Source organism: Perognathus longimembris, chromosome 2, assembly GCF_023159225.1.
Source record: "Perognathus longimembris pacificus isolate PPM17 chromosome 2, ASM2315922v1, whole genome shotgun sequence".
NCBI lineage: Eukaryota > Metazoa > Chordata > Mammalia > Rodentia > Heteromyidae > Perognathus > Perognathus longimembris.
The window spans coordinates 75,815,895-75,834,760 of NC_063162.1; the positions used below are offsets into that span (position 1 = coordinate 75,815,895).

The 18,866-nt window shown below is 47.8% G+C and overlaps 1 protein-coding gene across 6 annotated transcripts in view; it reads left to right on the top strand.

The window, feature by feature from the left end:
• The first annotated feature begins 3,093 nt into the window (after positions 1-3,093).
• The window catches only part of Nod1 (nucleotide binding oligomerization domain containing 1), a 50,836-nt gene continuing 35,063 nt past the window's right edge, over positions 3,094-18,866 (top strand). For 5 of the 6 annotated variants that reach the window (XM_048339529.1, XM_048339535.1, XM_048339534.1 and 2 more), the window contains exon 1: positions 15,477-15,871. The gene's annotated coding sequence lies outside the window, so the exon portion shown is untranslated. Of the gene's footprint in view, positions 4,057-15,476; positions 15,872-18,866 lie in introns of those variants that run through there. The other variant, XM_048339530.1, reaches the window with a different exon arrangement.

Below are 18,866 nucleotides of genomic sequence, written 5' to 3' on the forward strand. Positions count from 1 at the left end.
CCTAGTAAATAAGCCCATAGATTTAACATTCTTGAAATAACAAAATTTTAGGACTGGTTAAGAAGGAGTGTGTTTTATCAGGGACACCACCAGGCATCTTTGTAGTGCTGGAAATATTCTGCATCCTGTTATGCTCTGGATGTAACACTGCAAGGTGTTACCATTGGGGAAAATTGGGTTTAGAGTATGTGGATATTTCATTTCTTCCAATTGCATGTACATTTATAATATTTCAAAGTGAAACCTCTAAAAAATTGATTTAAAAAATCATGTTGGGTGAGATAAACCAAGAACAGAGAGACAACACCTGAAATGCAGGTGTTAGATTTAAAATGAAATGAGACAGAACAAGATAAACAGGACTCAAGATACCAAAATACAGTAAGAACAAAAGAGGGCAGCCGTGGGAGGAAAACACCAAATAGCAAGACCCAAGCACCTCTTAGAACCCCAAAGATAAGGAAAGAAAGGTCCTCATCTGAAAATGTCCTATTATTTTTAGATGACTCTATATTCCCTACCTCATATATGGGATATACACAAGCACACCCGAGGGAAGCTGGGAGGTGGACACAGAGTGAGTGGAAAGCAAGTGAAAAAAGTAACAATATAGCAGGGGGGACCATCAGCTACACCTGACATTGTTGAACGTGAACTAAGCAACTGGTGGGTAGGGATAGGAAGGAGGGAATGAGTGGAAGAGGGAACAGATGTTCATAAACAAAAGGAAAGTAATGTATATATCACCCGAAATGGAAGAAAAGATCTTTTTTTTTTTTTTTTGGCCAGTCCTGGGCCTTGGACTCAGGGCCTGAGCACTGTCTCTGGATTCTTTTTGCTCAAGGTTAGCACTCTGACACTTGAGTCACAGCGCCACTTCTGGCCATTTTCTGTATATGTGGTACTGGGGAATCGAACCCAGGGCTTTCATGCATACGAGGCAAGCACTCTTGCCACTAGGCTATATTCCTAGCCCTGGAAGAAAAGATCTTATTGTTAAAATTCATAGACTTCATAAGCTATGTAGAGTAGAATGATAATTTTCATCATTGTGAAGGTTAAAATGTAAACTGTGAAATATATGTAATAACTTAAGCCTGATAAAATATATTTTTTTAATGGTGGGGGCTGGGAATATGGCCTAGTGGTAGAGTACTTGCCTCATATACATGAAGCCCTGGGTTTGATTCCACAGCACCACATATATTAGAAAAAGCTGGAAGTGCCCAGTGGCTCAAGTGGTAGAATGCTATCCTTGAGCAAAGAGAAGCCAGGGACAGTGCTCACACCCTGAGTTCAAGCCTCAGGATTGGCACAAAAAAAGAAATACATGTAATAACTTAAACCCAATAAAAATATAAAAAAGTGGTGGGGGCTGGGCATATAGCCTAGTGGTAGAGTGATTGCCTAGCATGCATGAAACCCTGGGTTCCAGTTCTCTACCATATACACAGAAAAAGCCAGAAGTGGCACTGTGGCTCAAGTGGTAGTTAGCCTTGAGCAAAAGAAGCTCAAGGACAGTGCTTAGGCCCTTAATTCAAACCCCAGGACTGGCAATTTTTTTTTTAAATGATGGATTCAAAGCCGGCACTAGGGCCAGGAATATGGCCTAGTGGTAAAGTGCTTATCCTGTATACATGAAGCCCTGGGCTCAACTCCTCAGCATCACATACATAGAAAAATCCGGAAGTGGCGCTGTGGCTCAAGTGGTAGAGTGCTAGCCTTGAGCAAAAAGAAGCCAGGGACAGTGCTTAGGCCCTGAGTTCAAGCCCCAGGACTGGCAAAACAAAACAAAGCTGGCACCAGTGGTTCATGCCTGTAATCCTAACTGCTCAGGAAGCCAAGATCTGAGGATCACAATTTGAAGCCAGCCCAGGCAGAAAAGTCCCTTGAGACTCTTACCTCCAATTAACCACCAAAAAGCTGGAAGTAGAGCTGTGACACAAGTGGTAGAGTGCTAGACTTGTGCAACAAAGATTAGAGACAGCACCTAGGTCCCTAGGTCAAGTTCTGGGACTGGCAAAAAATAAAAATAAAGGATGGATTCCTAAAGTGCAGTTCACTATCTGAGAACAGTGGGGCTGGGATACAGTTCACTTGTGGAGCATGCATGAGGTTCTGTGCTTGATCTGCAGCATTCATTTTTTTTTTTTTTTTGGCCAGTCCTGGGCCTTGGACTCAGGGCCTGAGCACTGTCCCTGGCTTCTTCCCGCTCAAGGCTAGCACTCTGTCACTTGAGCCACAGCGCCCCTTCTGGCCATTTTCTGTATATGTGGTGCTGGGGAATCGAACCTAGGGCCTCGTGTATCCGAGGCAGGCACTCTTGCCACTAGGCCATATCCCCAGCCCTGCAGCATTCATTTTAAAGACATGAATAAAAAGTTGGGTGCTAGTGCCTCTCATTTGTAACCTTCAGGAGATTGAAAGAGATCCAGAGGATTGAGGTTCAAAGCCAGCCCCAAGCAGAAAACTTCATGAGACTCCAGCTCCAAAATAACCCAGAAAAAAAGCATGAGTTGTATAGGTGTGGCTCACATGGTAGAGTACCATTTAGCCAACAAGCTGAGTGAGCAAGGGACTCGAGTTCAGAAAGGAAGGAAAGAGAGGGGGAAAAAAGCTCGGACTGAAAACATTTTAGAAAATACTGTTAGGATTAAGAACTCAGGTGGTATATACATTTTTCATTGCTGCCCTAACAAATTATCACAAATTAGTACCCTAAGACAAGAGTTCTGGAGGCCCAAATTCCAGAGGGTCTCAGTGGGCTAAAATACAAGTGTTAGGGCTGGATTTCTTGGCTCAAAACCATTTCTTCGCCTTTAAAACCATTGGTAGTGTCCAAAGTGGTCTTACATCTAGCTGCTTCTCCATCTCCTGCCTCCTACTTATCCAGACTCTTCTAATTACTTTAGGCCCAACCTTAAACCCAGATTATTTCTGCATCTCAAGGTCAGCTGATAAACAATTATAGTTCCTCTTGGCCCTGTTCATGGGCTCCAGGGTAGGTATGAGCATCACAAAGGAGCTGGCTAGTCTTCCTACTGCAGATTCAGTATCTTTATCTTCATTACATGAACACAAATTCACACCTCTTTGAAACCTTGAGTTGAAAGACAGAATTAAAGTTACAGCAGGAGAAACAGGACATGGAAAATACAGACAGTGTAAAAGACATGAATCCTGATGTTCAGAAGGAAACATAGGGCTGGGGTTGAGCTCAGTGGTAGAGCCTGGTGGTGTGCAAGTGATGTCTTTCATACCCAGCACTGCACAGATGGTTCTGAATCTTTCCCTTCAGGTGAGTGGCAGGGTTAAGTGATGAGGCTGGAATCCAGCCCTCATTCTGGTGCTCACACGTTTGCAATTGAACAGACCTTGTTTTCTGGGAGCAGGCTTTGATAAGAACTTTCCTGATTGAATGCACTTTTGTGTTAGGAGTGACTTTTTTTTTTTTGTTTAAGCACCTTCAATGTTTAAAAATAGTTCTGGTCGGGGTAGGGAGATTATCAGCATGTTGCATTCCTTTGCAAGACATTACCGTAAATGAAAAGTACATGAGGTGCACGCGGCGGAGAAGACTTGAGTAGAGACGCGAAAGCTTTGGATTTACTTTGGATTTACTCTGCAGTTTTCTTGGACAACCTTCCGGGTCGGTCCTGGCCTGGCTCTGGCTGGGCTCTTGGTGGCATTTCCCAGAGGCGGGCCTTGGCTCAAGTCCCGGGCGTCCCCTGCGCCAGCCCCGCCTGGCTTCCCGTGCACCACAGTAGGGTTCGAGGTCTCACCCAGCTCGGCTCCTCCCTCCCGCTCGCCCACCGGGCCAGGGCCTGGGCCTCGCCCGTGACCCGCAGAGCCCCTGCCACCAGAGGGCGCGGCCGTCGTGGCTGCCCGACCGGTTTCCGGCCCCGCCCTCGCCGAGCTGCGGTCGCGGCCCTCCGGCCACCCCCGGGCCCCCGCGTCCCCTGGGCTACCTGCGCTCCTGGCCATCCCGAGTCACCGCGCTCCCGGCATCACCCGTGCGGCTCCAGCCAGTGCAAGTTCTGCAAACTTGGCTGCCAAGTGAGTCCTGAGGTTCCCGCGGGGCGGACGCAGTTTTCCTGGGTCCCGGGCGACGCCGGGATCGCACGCGTGAGAGTTGGCGCTGCTGGTGTACGGGGCTGGCAGCCGGGGCTAGAGCTTATTGCGGCGGCGGGGGTAGGTGTGGGGATTGGGGGGAGATCAGAGTCGGGGGCTCAGGGTGGGCGGGGCCGGCAGCCCGGGGCTGGCGCTCGTTCGGAGGGCGGTGGACGGGGCCGAAAGCCTAGCAAGGCCAGGGCCGGAAGCCCCCTGGTTCGGGGGCCGAGCCTGCGGCTCCCAATCTCGCCCTCAACTAGAGCCGCCCTGGAGCGGTTCTGAAAGGCTGGCACCGGGCCGTGTCCTAGACCGAGTGCACCCGAAGCTCGAGCATGGGACCCAGGCTTGTGTGTTTTCAAAGCCCCCCGGTTGACCTGGATGAGCGGCCGGCTTCCCTCCAGCTTCCAGGGACGGAAGCCTCCATGGGCTCCAGGGGGCCACAACACGGGGACAGGGGACTGTTCAGCGGGTCGGCGCCCCTTATACACACAGTGGTTTTGGTCTGTTCTGTCGGTGTGGGGTAAGTGACAGATCAGGAAGCCACTTTCTCTGCATTTTGTTGGCATTTTTGTGAAAGGCACGGATTGTGGCCATTTAAAATACTTCTTGGGAAGCCAAGATAAACGCTCCGCACACCCTTGGCAACTTCCGCCCTTGGTTTTCAGAGTGAAGCTTGGGGTGTACTTTCCTGAAGCCGGGCCTGCCCCTCCTCACTGCTCCCCAGGGCACCAGGGGTGGTCATGGGGCATTAGCCACCTCAGGTTCCCTGTGCCCACCTGGGAGGAGGGGCCAGCAGCAGGACCCTTTGCAGAAGGGAAGTTTTTCAAAGGAAAGAGGAATGGAAACATAAAAGTTTCAACCCCAAAGCCTGGGTTCTATCACTTCTGAGATATGTGGCCTTGGGCACATTACGTGCGTGACTCTCTGAGCCTATTTTCTTACCTGTACAGCAGGGGTGGAGAGTTCTGTAGTGAGGAAGATGATGTACAAGAGGCACATGGAAGGCATTCTGTTACTGGTAGTTGTTAGATGCAGAACTGGTGATCTGTGCCCCACATGTTTTCATTTAGTACAGCACTCCAAGCCCTCCCACCCCCCTTTGCAGGCTTCTAATTTCTTTCCTTTGGGTCTTTGAGTCTGTTAAAGGCGCTTTGAGGCTAACTCTACCACAGCTACAAGATGGCTTATTAGTGACTCTAGGATGCATTTTGCAGCAGGAGATAGGAATGAATTTCTTGACAAAACCTTTGAGATTTTCTCTACCCACTGTTACATACCTAAAAATATGGCCTCCAAGAAAAGTGAGGTTTGACAGAGATGAGGAGAAGGAATGTGGGACATGCATGGTTCTGCTGAGAACAGCCTCAGATAACTAGCTGTTTTGCTCCTGCCTCTTGGCCAGTGACCAAGAATAGCCAGGAATCTGGGGATAGAGAAGCCAAGTCCTATAACTGCTGATGCCTGATGACCTGTCAGAACCTTCCCCTTTTGTGTTTTGGAACAGTGGCTTTCATAGTAATTGCAATGTCATTGTTTAGACACCAAAATATAAATAGAAAATTAAGAAGGTATGAAGATCAAGTGGGTTTTTTGTTTTGTTTTGTTTTGATGTCTTTTTGCCAGTGCTAGGGCCTGAACTCAGGGTGTGAGTACTGTTCCTGGCTTCTTTTTGCTTAAGGTTAGCATTCTACCACCTGAGCCACAGCACCACTTCTGGCTTTTACTGTATACGCACTGCTGAGGAAATGAACCCATGGCTTCATGTATGGTAGGCAAGCACTCTACCACTAGGCCACATTCCCAGCCCAAGTGTTTTTTTTTCTTTTAAAATTTCTTTTGTTGTTATATAAAGGTGATGCACAGAAGGGTTACAGTTATATGTCAGGCAATGAGTACATTTCTTTTTGGACGACGTCACTCCTTCCTTTGCTCTCTCGCAGTTTTTCCCTCTCATTCCCACCTACAAGCTATATAGTTCATTTTCTTTTTTTTTATTTTTTTCTTCTCTTGGTTCACTGGAAATAAGAATTTTTTTTTTTGGCCAGTCCTGGGCCTTGGGCTCAGGGCCTGAGCACTGTCCCTGGCTTCTTCCAACTCAAGGCTAGCACTCTGCCACCTGAGCCACAGCGCCCCTTCTGGCCGTTTTCCATATATGTGGTGCTGGGGAATCGAACTGAGAGCTTCATGTGTAGGAGGCAAGCACTCTTGTCACTAGGCCATATTCCCAGCCCTATAGTTCATTTTCAACATAGTGTATAGTAAGTATCACTGCTGCATTGGTTCACTCCTTGCCCCGCCCTTTCTGTGTATCTCCGCCCCTTCCCTAAACAGATAAATGTATAAACACAACAAAAGGCACAGAAAAAACCCAGCAACAAATAAATTTCTTGGAGTTCATTTCGATAAATATTTATATGATCATATGCACATAGCTAATGAGCCTTTGTAATCCTCTCCTAACAATATCCTTCTGTCGGGGGTTTTTAGCCTCACGCCCTCTCCTGCCCTGCAGGAGAGACAGGAAAACACGCCCCACCTGGACAAGCCAAGAAAAAGAAAGGGCCGATGAACTGCCACCCCAGTCCCCCTTTTGTCGGAGGACCCACAGACAGTCCGGGAGCCAGTCAGAGCTAAGACTCGTTTAATGGCAGCAATGAGCTGTTCTTTTACATGGGTCGGAGGGCGGTGGAAAGGGAGGGATATGTGCACCTATGTAGGGGCTGTGAATGGATGCCTGACCTGTCCATCAGGGTGGAACTCCAAGGGACCTCCCTAAGGGGTGGCCTAAATCTACATCATGGCCTTCAGGACCGCCTCTGGGTTCATCACCCGCAGCCATCTTGGAGCACACTTGGTCAGAGGTGGGAGGCGGGGCTAGTTAGAGCCGCCTTTCTGGTTCTGGACCCGGAGAGCAGGCGGCCACTCGGCCCCAGGGCTGGGAAAAGAGGCGGGGCCACCTAGAACCGCCTCGTAAAGATGCTAGGCGTCGGGGCGGGTGTGCTCCACATCTCCTCCTCCCCCTTTTTTTTTTGTGGCCAGTCCTGGGCCTTGGACTCAGGCCCTGAGCACTGTCCCTGGCTTCCTTTTTGCTCAAGGCTAGCACTCTGCCACTTGAGCCACAGCGCCACTTCTGGCCGTTTTCTGTATATGTGGTGCTGGGGAATCGAACCCAGGGCCTCATGTATACGAGGCAAGCTCTCGCCACTAGGCCATATCCCCAGCCCCCCCCTTTTGTTTTTTATTAATAGAGGAGGGGTACCAGGCTGGGAGTATGGGCGGAGGTTGTCTCTTCTGGAACTACTTCCTGCTGAAAAGGGGCAAAGTGGTCAGGAGTCCCTGATTCATCATTTGGCCTGGTACTGTCCAGTTTGGTTGGTAAAAGTCCTCATCATTTCCACGAGAATGGTTTTCAGGGCCAATGGGTGTCATGGTCTCCTCTGGCTACCTCCTGCAGCTTGGGCACATCAAGGAGCCCCGGGGGCTGGGGTTCTTCAGGGTCCGGGTCCGCGCTGGGCATAGCAGTGTAGTAAGAGGATGGCCTTGAACTGCAAGTTCCCAGGTGGCAACCTCGGTGAGGGATGTTATCCTGTTAAAAGAGACTTTTGAAGAGGTCAGGCAAAAGGCTGACAAGTTCACAGGACCAGTTAACATGAATGACATGGGAGAACACACCCTTGGCATAAGCCAGGAAAGTTCCATTTGGAACATAAACCCAATTGTGGCCCATTACAAGGAAGGAGGAATAACTGGACTGGGGGCAGGAAGGAAGTGTTTAGGGATAGTGGACTAGTTGGTAACCAGTCAGAAGCGCATATATATATATATATACATATATATATATATACACATATATATCAAGTAACAAGAGCAAGAATGCAAGTTTCTGTCCAGATGGAAAATGGACAGGTATGGACATTAGGTGGGTAAACAACTATTCCTCTTGATCTCCTGGCTCTGATTAATTTTGAAAGGGTGAGACACAGTGACTCCATTTAGGATGTGACATCATTCTCCTCTTACTCCTCTCCATGATCCTTGTTCCCTGAACTGGCTGAGTCCCAGGGGATCTAGGTGCTTGTTGCTGGGATGGCTTGCCCCCATTGGCTCAGGGCCTGGGCACTGTCCCTGAGCACTTCGGCTTGAGGCTAGTGTTCTACCGCTTGAGCCATGGTGCCACTTTCAGCATTTCACTGGTTTTCTTGAGCCAAGCTTCCTGCCTGGCTCTTCACTGGTTAGTTGGGAGATGGAGTTTTAGAGGGAGTATTTTTTTTTCTCTGCCCAGGCTGGCTTCAAACTGCAATCCGAGGAGTCCTAGCCATAAAAGCCCTTTTTATTTCCAATTAAAGTAACAGAACAATAGGAATATAGCTTACCTGTAACTTGTTAAGAATTGACCAGAGTTCTGCTGTAACACTTAGAGAACAGCAGACTGAATGAGATCCATGTGCCATCAAATCAAATCATCATTTAACTTTACTGGCAGGTGGAAGAGAGCACAAATGAATTAATAATCAAGAGGGCAAAGAGTTAAGACAATGTAAAAGTCTCAGCTTCAGCAGTGGCTGTGTCTTCCATCCTGGATCAGCAGGCTTCATTAGTCATGTGTGATGGAGGCAGGCAGGAGAGATGGGCTGGACCTGGGCAAGGCTGTAGTGGCATCTCTCAGAATCCTCTGGATAGATCGTCATACCTCCTGCTGGGTTGCCTGCAAAATTCTACACAGACTGGTTAAAGACATTTAAAATCTCCAGTATTTCCTGGTTGCTTACTCTGAGTACTATGGCTTTTGTAGGCTGGTACCCTACTGGTTTAAGCAGGGTGACAACTTTAAAAGATTTTAGAAGGATTGGGCCTTTAACCATCTTCCTAGTCACAAAATCCACACAGACCAAAGGCCAATCAGGTCTGCTCTCTGCAGCAGCCACGACAGTTTCTGAGACATGGAGGAGGAAGACCAATGCTACTCCAAGGCAACCTTGTGGCCACCAAACATTACTCTGATGCTTTTAATCTGGAGTAACTTTGTTATGATAGGACTGTTATGAACCCAACTCTAATCTTGGGGGGAGGGGGGGGGTGACGGGCAGAGCCAGAGCAGGAGCACTCTGGGTCTGTCAAAATCTTTACAGGACTCCTAGATTCCCTGAGAAGTTTTCCATGAATGAGAGAGAGAATAAGGAATCAGTGAAACCAGGCAGTTTGGAAGCAGACTGGAGGCAGCTTCACGAACCGCCACAGTCCACACAGCTAGCACACATGTTAACCTGTATCCTATGGAGCAAAATATTAATCCTAAAGAGTTTATGAGAGCACAGGAGAGAAAAATGGAGAAGCAAAATCTTAGTCTATACCAAAGAATTGTCAGGATCAGATATACATTTGACTTTTAGCATAGACATAAAAAACAACACACTGATTTTACATCATTGTATACCACATGCTGCATATTTGAACCTTTTGGAGTTTTTGTTAGACACATTTGCTTGCACCCAAACATAATAAAACCTGTTTTTTTTTTTTTTTGTTTTGTTTTGTTTTGCTTGGACTGTGGTGACTGTGACTCCACCTACAGGCTGGAAGGATCCGTTTAATATAAGTTAAAATAGTTAAAAAGACAAGTGATCTTTAAACCATGATGCTAGTTTTTACATGTTTTACCCACAAACAAACAGACAGACAGACACACATACAGACAGTTGTGCACAAGCTTTGGGCGTGCTTAGAAAAAATTTTCTTTTTCTGAATTGGCCATGTAAGTCTTCTGGAATTCCAGTGGCAAAATGATATTATTTTGCCCATATTTTAGAACCACGTGGTCAGTTAGAAAACAAAACGTTTCCTAGGAAACACATTTTTTCAGATTATCCAGCGAGGAAATTGAGAAGCCACATTTTGAAAAGCCAGTTCAGCTCTGATGGGGAGCTGAAGTGGGATGCCAAGACCAGAGAAGGTCCAGGAGATGGGAGACAGGATGCGAACAGAACAGACACGTGGAACGGCCTAATGGCGGTGGAGCTGGTCAGAGCCTTAGCAGGCTCACAGCAAGACACCTTCATTGTAAGGCTACTGCCCGGGTGGGGGACAGGGTTATTGGGAGCCTCCAAGCCCCTGCCCAGCCTTGAGGAATTTGGCACGCCCATCACCTGGGGCTCTACCTCCAACCAATGTTTAAGATTTAGCCAAACAAGCAGAATTTAACCGAATCTCCAATTTAGCAAACATCAACAAGAACCGAAAGCCTTTTTTGTCTCTTTCAAAGCAGATTAGACAACAACAGATGTTAAGTAAATAAGCCTTTTTCTCCTAGGCAGCCAGGGGACTGTCTCCCCGCCATCCAAGACATTTTTCAGCAAATGCTTCCCAAGCCTCAGAAGCAGGGTCTTTTCTGTCCCCAGGGCGGGTCCACAAAAGATGGCGGGAAGCCTCCAGTGGAGCCGCCGCCCCCCATTGGCTCGTCCGCCGAGTGTCCTGGGGACACTGCTTGGCCCGGGATCCAGGGGATGAGGCCAAGGCAGGTGTAAGGGCCCATCAGAATGAGGCTTTGAGCCCCTCTCCTCCTGGGTAGCGGGAGGGCTCCCAAGCAGCCAGGCTGAAAAGGCTGGCAGCTGCCAGCCAGAGCGCTGTGTGTTTCAGTGCTTTCCAGACCCTTCTGGTCTGGGAGTCCGAGACTTCCAAACCTACGTTTTGTAGCATGAAGCTCAGTGCTTTGAGCACTTGGTCATCATGCTGAGTTTGTGCCTGCCCCATCTTTCTGGGGTGCCCTCACCTCGCAATCTGATTGGCCTGGCCCGCCGACTGTTTCACCTCGTCGTGCTCCATGCCCTGCATTTGGGCACCAAAATGTCAGGGGTTTTTAGCCTCCTGCGCTCTCCTGCCCTGCAGGAGAGACGGGAAAACACGCCCCACCCAGACGAGCCAAGAAAAGGAAAGGGCCGATGAACTGCCACCCCAGTCCCCCTTTTGTTGGAGGACCCACAGACAGTCCGGGAGCCAGTCAGAGCTAAGACTCGTTTAATGGCAGCAATGAGCTGTTCTTTTACAAGGGTCGGAGGGCAGCGGAAGGGGAGGGATACGTGCACCTACGTAGGGGCTGTGAATGGATGCCTGACCTGTCCATCAGGGTGGAGCTCCAAGGGACCTCCCTAAGGGGTGGCCTACATCTATGTCACGGCCCTCAGGACCGCCTCTGGATTCATCACCCACAGCCATCTTGGAGCACACGCTGTCTGAGGCAGGAGGCGGGGCTGGTTAGAGCCGCCTTTCTGGTTCCGGACCCGGAGAGCAGGCGGGGCTACCAGCCACGTGGCCCCAGGGCTGGGAAAAGAGGCGGGGCCACCTAGAACTGCCTCCTAATGATGCTAGGTGTCTGGGCGGGTGTGCCCCACATCCTCCTTTGGTCTCACTGTGTGAATGACTAGAGACCTGCATATTTTATCATGTCTAACCCTTCTACATTGCTTCTGGAGGGTTTTAAGCAAGATGAAATTAGAAAAGCTAAGATTTGTGCCTGTGCTTGATTTTTGCCATAGTGAGCTGTTCTCTGTGATATTCTGGAGAAAGATATGACATGTCCCACAAGGGCCTTCTTTTGGTCACCTGTAAGGTGTGACCATGTCTCTAGGAAAACATCTTGGCACACTGAATGCCCATTGAGGGCAAATGTTTCTTTCAAACTTGACATTGTGGGAAGAAGTGAGTGGTTGCTACCAAATTTTACCAGTGCTAAAAGGCTGGGCAAAGTATGATGCCCTGTCTTGGATTCTTATTTGAATATGAGTTCCATCTGGAACTGCCACACACCAAACTGTGGGCAGAGATCACTATGCATAGTTGGGCCCAGCATGCTCTCTTGCTGCTGCCATCACCACAACCACTGCCATCCTCTTCACCTTCTTTCCAATCTTCGGATCCAGGAAGCCAGTGGGATGCAGTCTTCTTCTGGCTCTCTGAAGGGAAGCTCTTCCTGCCAGAGGTGAGTGTCTTTAGAGACAAGGCAGTTTTGTGTTATGTTTTATTGAAGTCAATAGTTCACTCTCTGGGAAACTGTCACATGGGAATTTGTTTTGCTGAGAAGTCATTTCTTCTAAGTTACAGAAAACTGTAGCATACAGGCTAACAAATGAGTCAAGACAAAGACCACTCTTGGTGATAGTTGTGACCCCAGATTAGCACCACGTTTTGGTAGATTAATATTTTAATAAAGCATGAAATTGTTGGGGATTATTATGGCCTGGGAAAGGCTGCCCTTCCACCAGCCTTGGGACAATAGAAGTCCCTCCCACCTTCTGGCCTCCACCCCTTGGGAGGTGAACACGTGCGTGCCACCATGATGGGGTTGTCCCACCCACAAAGGAAGTTTTGTGATGTCACTTGATGGACATGCTCCCTAGCCTATGACTGGCCCTTTGGCCAGCCCCCTTTCTTTCCCGCCATTACTTCTATATAAGTGCCCTTCCATATTAAAGTCTTTGAGACGCTTCCCACCACCGCAGCGTGTCCCTGATACCTTCCTTTTCGCCTCCGCCCTTGGTAACATGTGGGGGGACTGGGGGGATGGGAAGCATCAGCAACCCTTCCTCAACTTAGCGCTTGCCCATGTGAGCACGCCTTTGGCCTTCCGCTGGTGGAGGGCCAGGCTGAGTGCTCTTTCATAGAGTTTGTGGTTACCATTCTCCCTGTGGGGGGAGAAAGGGATCGTCCAGATCCCACATGAAATGTCTCCCTGGCAGATATTTGCTTGGAACGTTGATGCACTTTGTCTTTGTATGTACGGTGGCCACCACAGAGATTACTATCAGGACTGCAAAGGGGTAGTGTTTTGTGGATATTTTCAGAGCCATGTGTGATGGAGCAGGGAAGAGTGGAAGAACTATAAGCCAATGCTGATTCACTGGGGAGAAGATTTATGATACTCTAATTTCCAATAGGTTAATGATAAGAAACTTCTGTGTTTCGTTTCCATGCATTCTCGATTACTACCTGAAGCACAAACTCTGTGGAAGGAACTGGGCATAAAGTCAGGCTTTTCTTTGAGGCTACCCTAACTCCTAACAGTACAGAACCAATAGCCCTGACATTAGCCGGGAAATTCCTGACTCCATGTCATCAGGCCATCCTCTTCAATGGAGCATGGAATCAGGCATGCTGGTGATTTCAAGTGGAGAAAGAAGATCTGTAGCAAATGCCAGACAGGCACAGAAGAAACATTGGGCTATAGAGTCAGAGCAGAGGTCATACCCTTACATTGTACCTTAACTAACCATGTGCTTCACCAAGATCTTCAGCCTTGCCAATGGTGTTTTCCTGTGTAAGATAGTTGTAATGATTCTTTCCTTACAGGGTATCTGAGTACTTGAGCTAATTAATCTGGGTTTTGTCATGTTTCATGTTTTTCATGATATTAAATCAGCCTAAGCAATGGCTGAGGTTTAAACATCATCTGGAGGGTAGAAAGAAAGGCCCCTCTTCCGCTTTCTAAGCAGGCAGTTCTCTGGATGCCAATCTGGGTCTAATTAATCTGGATAGGCCCCTGGTACTCATCAGGTAATTATTACCATGGTAGCATGGTGGCCATCTCCTCCTGGCATGGTTGGGAGGAGGTACTAAGCCCTCCTGAGGCCAAACCTTTGATCTGTAAAATGGGGATCACTATCCATCCAGAAGTCTTAGGGTGAAGAAATGAAATAATCAATGGTGTGTCTGACAAGGTAAACCCTAGATTATAATAACACACACAGAGACAGTGTGCCAACAGATTTATTTATTTATTATTATTATTTTTCTTGGCCAGTCCTGGGCCTGGGACTCAGGGCCTGAGCACTGTCCCTGGCTTCCTTTTGCTCAAGGCTAGCACTCTGCCACTTGAGCCACAGCGCCACTTCTGGCCGTTTTCTGTATATGTGGTGCTGGAGAATCGAACCCAGGGTCTCATGTATATGAGGCAAGCTCTCTTGCCACTAGGCCATATCCCCAGCCCCAGATTTATGTTTTTCAGAGTCTGGGCTTTTTTTCTTTTTCTGTATTTTTTTTTTTAGCTTCTTGAATCTTATTAACAACCCTGTGCAGTAGTTGCGATTTCCTCCATTTAATAATGAACTAGCTATGACTCTGTGAGGTTAAATAGCTGTGCCCAGGACTTAATGGGGAGCTCTTCACTCCCCTGCCCCAGCTGCTCATAGAGTGTGCCTCCCTCTCTGCTCACTCTGCCCACCTCCTGCAGTGTGCCTGCTCTGTGCCAGGGGTATGGGATCTCCTGCACACTAACAAGAGGTGTGGGGTTCTTGAAATTAGTCGGTCTGGCCTTGCCAAGGCAAGTAAGTATGACTTGGCATTCAGTAAATCTAAGTGTTTTTCCAAGGTGAAATGTGGTAAATATAGGCCTTCAAATGATTCTTATAAATGTCCAAATGGCTCTTGGTGGGAGAAATGTTCACACTCTTGTGCAGAGCCATATTCCTGGGCACAGGGCTTTGGCATCCAGAGAACTGCCTGCTTAGAAAGTGGAAGAGGGGCCTTTCTTTCCACCCTCCTGATGATGTTTAAACCTCAGCCATTGCTTAGGCTGACATAATATCATGAAAAACATGAAACATGACAAAACAGATACCTCTGGTAGCAGCATTGATCAACACTGTTGGGGTAGACCATGATGTTTGAGGTGATCTGAGGTCATTGCCTAGGTGCAGTAAAGCCCTGTCTTGGCCCATGTGCCCATGTCTGGGAGCAGAGAAACCAAACCCAGATGTCCAAGAGTAGGGCTTGGGTGACAGTGGCACAATTCCTTCATCAGTACATACTCTAAGTACACCCTGTTTTGGAGATCCCTTGCTCATCTTCACCCATAGCTTGCTCGTTTTCTGCAGATCTTCCCAAGGCCTATGTCAGTGGAACTGGGCCGGGTACAAAAAAAAGCGAGTTCTCAGTTGAATGAGCTGTGGATGTTCTATTGTTGTGCCAAGTCACGAAACGACCACCAAGAAGGCCACTGAGACTCAGACATTCCGAAATGCAAAAGAAAGGCAAGGCTTTATTTAAGCGAGCTGCAACTCGGGCCACGTCCTACCCACTGACACAGCGGAGGTTAGGAGGAAGCCCCGAGCTACGATTACACAGGGCTTATAAAGGCAAAAAACAAACTTACAACAATTAGGTGTTCAAGCAAGCAAGTTTAGGGCACAGGTACAAATCTGATTGGCTCAGGGTTCGAGGCATTCTAGGGGTGGTCAGAGTTAAGCATTCCCAGCGGTTAGAGTTCTAGACCGACTGGGCCCTAATGGGCTTGTCCTGGGTCTGCTCACAGGGCCTGCTTATCTCAGGTTCACGTGGTAAAGTGGGACCTGACTTCAAAGTCTGGCACTTCACTACATGTATTCCAAGGAGGCGGCAATTGCAGTGATGCCTCCAGCAAGTGAGGAAGAAAAAGCTGTTTACAACTTCTGGTTCCTCTTGGCTCTTTGGAACTTCTTCAACATGTTAATTCAGTGAATGTCCTCAGAAGGGTGGCCTTGCTGGAATGCAGCAGCGTGTGGAACAGTGCCAGGTTCAGGCCTAGTGATTTGCAAGCTAGTGGAGTCTGCCTCTGGAGCATACTACAATTGCAGATGAAGGCTTGACCAATAGACTTACTTCTCACAGTTCTGGAGGCATGATTGTAAACTGGAGAAGTTCAGTGACTGAAAACAAGAGCATCAGCCTACAGCAGATCAGAGCCTATGGGGACTAGGGAAGTCTAGAGATGCCTTCCCAGAAAAGAGTCTTTTAGGTAAGACTAGAGATGTAGAAAAGGCAAAATCATAGAACAGGCATGCTGGCCCTATAATAGTTTGATACCACCCTGAGCAAAGCATGCAAGATGCTATCTGAATAGTAACAGAAGCCAAAAGGGCTGGAGTTGGGATGCTATAGGCATGGTAGAGCACCTGTTTAGCAGGGAAGAGCCAGCATTCAGACCCCAGTACTGCAAAAATAAATAAATAAAATCATAATAATCATGACCTGTATGTTTCAAGACCACAGATGAGGGAAGAGGAGCCAGAATATGAGTAGTGAGAGGGAAGGGTGCCCTGGTCAGGCTGGGCCAGGAACACACAAAGAAGACAGACATAACAATGTAATCTCTGGGCTGCCTCTGGGCTGGGCAGGAAGGCACGATTTTAGCTAAAGTGCAGTTGGTAGTTGTGGAGAGCTTCTGGCTGCTTTTCCCTACCAGTTTATTGGGAAAAGACAAGGGCTGGGAAATAACAGCATTGTCTTAGTTTGCTGTTGATATAGTAATTTATAAAGAAATTTATTTCTTACAGCTTGGAAGCTGAGAGGTTCAAGGTGAAGAGTTAAAGTAAACCCCATTTTCAGGCAGCCCCTGTTTTGTTGTCTGTTTAAACTATGAGTAACCCAGGCCACCAATTATCCCGGCTAGCAGGACAAGCTTATTAGGGCCCAGCTGGTCAGGATACTCTCTGCTTAACTCTAACCGCCTGGGGATGCTTAACTCTAACCGCGCCGGAATGCCTCGAGCCCTGAGCCAATCAGATTTGTACCTGTATCCTAATCTTGCTGGAACACCTTGCTGTAACTTGGTTTGTTTTTTTTTTTTGCCTTAATAAGCTCTGTGAAATCTCAGCTCAGGGCCTTCCTCCTAACCTACACTATGTCGGTGGGTAGGACGAGGCCCGACCTGCAGCTCGCCTGAATAAAGCCTTGCTTTTGCATTTTGGAACATCTGGCTCTCGGTGGTCTTCCTGGTGGTCTTCTTGCGACTTGGGCATAACAAAGGTAAAGGAGCCACATTTTGTGAGAGCCAGTTTTCTGGTGGAGAAAGAGGAGAGTGGGCTCACCAGAGACACTTGTTTTGTTTTTGCTTTCAAATTCACTGATCTACTCTTGTGGTAATTAACCCGGTCTTTTCATAACCCTATTTTGTTGGTCAGTTTTCCATTTTCCATGACAAAACACCCAAGAGAATCCATTTAGAAAGATGATCACAGAAGGGAGTGGGCTGGGGAAGCTTGTTGCCTCATTGTGGCTGAGGGCAATGCAAGATGCTGGGGCTCCAATTTCCTCTTCAAGGATATACCCCCAATAAGGCCCATCCTCTAAAGGTGCCACTACCTCCTGGTGGTGCTGTAGGCTGCATCCAAGATTTAGCATTTGGCCTTCTTGGGGATGTTCAAGATTCAAATCTTGAATCCTGAATAACTCTTAACTATTTAATCTTCTAATCTGTGAATGGATTAAATCAACAGGAATTGCCCCCAGGACCCAATTTTCTCTCAAAGATACCACCCCCAAATCCCATTAACACATGATTTTGGGGATTAAATTTCCCACATATCCACGTTCTGGAGAACACATACAAGCCATAGTAGCTCTTTCTTAGCAAGCTTTAGAAACACCACGTTGAAGTATGAAACAATTCTGGAGATAAACATGATAGTTTTTATTTGTTCTGAGACTCAGAACAAAGTCAAAGAGGGCAAGACTGGGATTGGGAGCCAGCTATGGCCCGCCCCATGTACCTGCATGCAGCCTGGCTTGCCTGTTCAGGCACAGCCTGGGACAGATGGGTATGAGTGGGTAGGGTTCACCCAGCTGCTTGGCACTCTCCATCAGTAGGCTCAATGGATGACCTCTGGGAGCTCAAGCCCATCCTGGCTCCTGGAAGCCTGAACAAGAGATACCCCAAGAATGGAGAGAGTTGGGGGTCAGGATCTGCAGTTCAGAATCCTGGGACTCATGGCTAAGGACAGAGTTAAGTAAGGAAAGGGAAGGTTGCCCAGAAATCCCCAAAGGAATTCTTTTCTGACCTGGTCACTTTTGAAATTCCCAATGCATTTGTTGACATACAGTTTCGAGGTACAGGTATTTTGCCTTTGGTTTTGTTTTTTCAGGGCTGAAGAATCAAACTTAAGACTTCCTGCATGCTAAATGTGCACTTTACCACTCAGCTACACCCCTCCCTCCTGTGTTTGAAAAAAACAATTGATTTATAGCTTTCTAAGGTCAAAGGAAAAGCCTCCCGTGTATGGGGCCAAGTCCTGACTATGGTGGCTGGCTTGCTTCCCCTCTCCTCTATGATGGCTGATTGGGCAGATCTCCTTTTTAAGTCAGGACTGCTCAGTGAAGCTCAGAGATCAGCCTGGCTCATGCCATGCCTTCTTGTCCTCCAGACTTTGTGCTTTTGTCATTTTCTCAGGGCTGTTTCACCCCTCAGGGTCAATGCACAGAAGCACCATGGTGTCCTTTGGCTGAGCTCTATGACAAGGCCTTAAATGCTTCTGGCTGTGAACATGTACTTAAAGTGGGGCAAGATGAGCCCTAGCATAAGCTTTCTGGACAATAGTCAGCCAACTGTTTATTGTCTGTGGTGACTCATACATTTCATTCTTGTGAAATGCCTTTCATTTGAGAAGTCTTGGATAGTTTCTAAGCTAGTCCTAAATGCCTGTCCAGATATCCTTCAGCTTCCAGATCTGACCCTCCTGTAATTCTGTTTTCTGTACAAGCCTTAGTCCCTGTGCAGAGTTCTAGGACCTGGGTTCTAATCCTAGTCTTTGTTGTAAGATGCTGACCCTGCTTAAGATCTTTCCTTCACTGGTTCCTCAGAGATGAACACCACGTACAGTGGTTTTGGATTTTTGCTTCCCAAATCCTGGGTGACATCAGTCCTCAGTAGCTTATGAGCCTTATAAGAATGGTTACCAAGCAGGAGGTGATTGACCATGAGCGATTATGCAGACAAAACTCGGGAAATGGAGAGC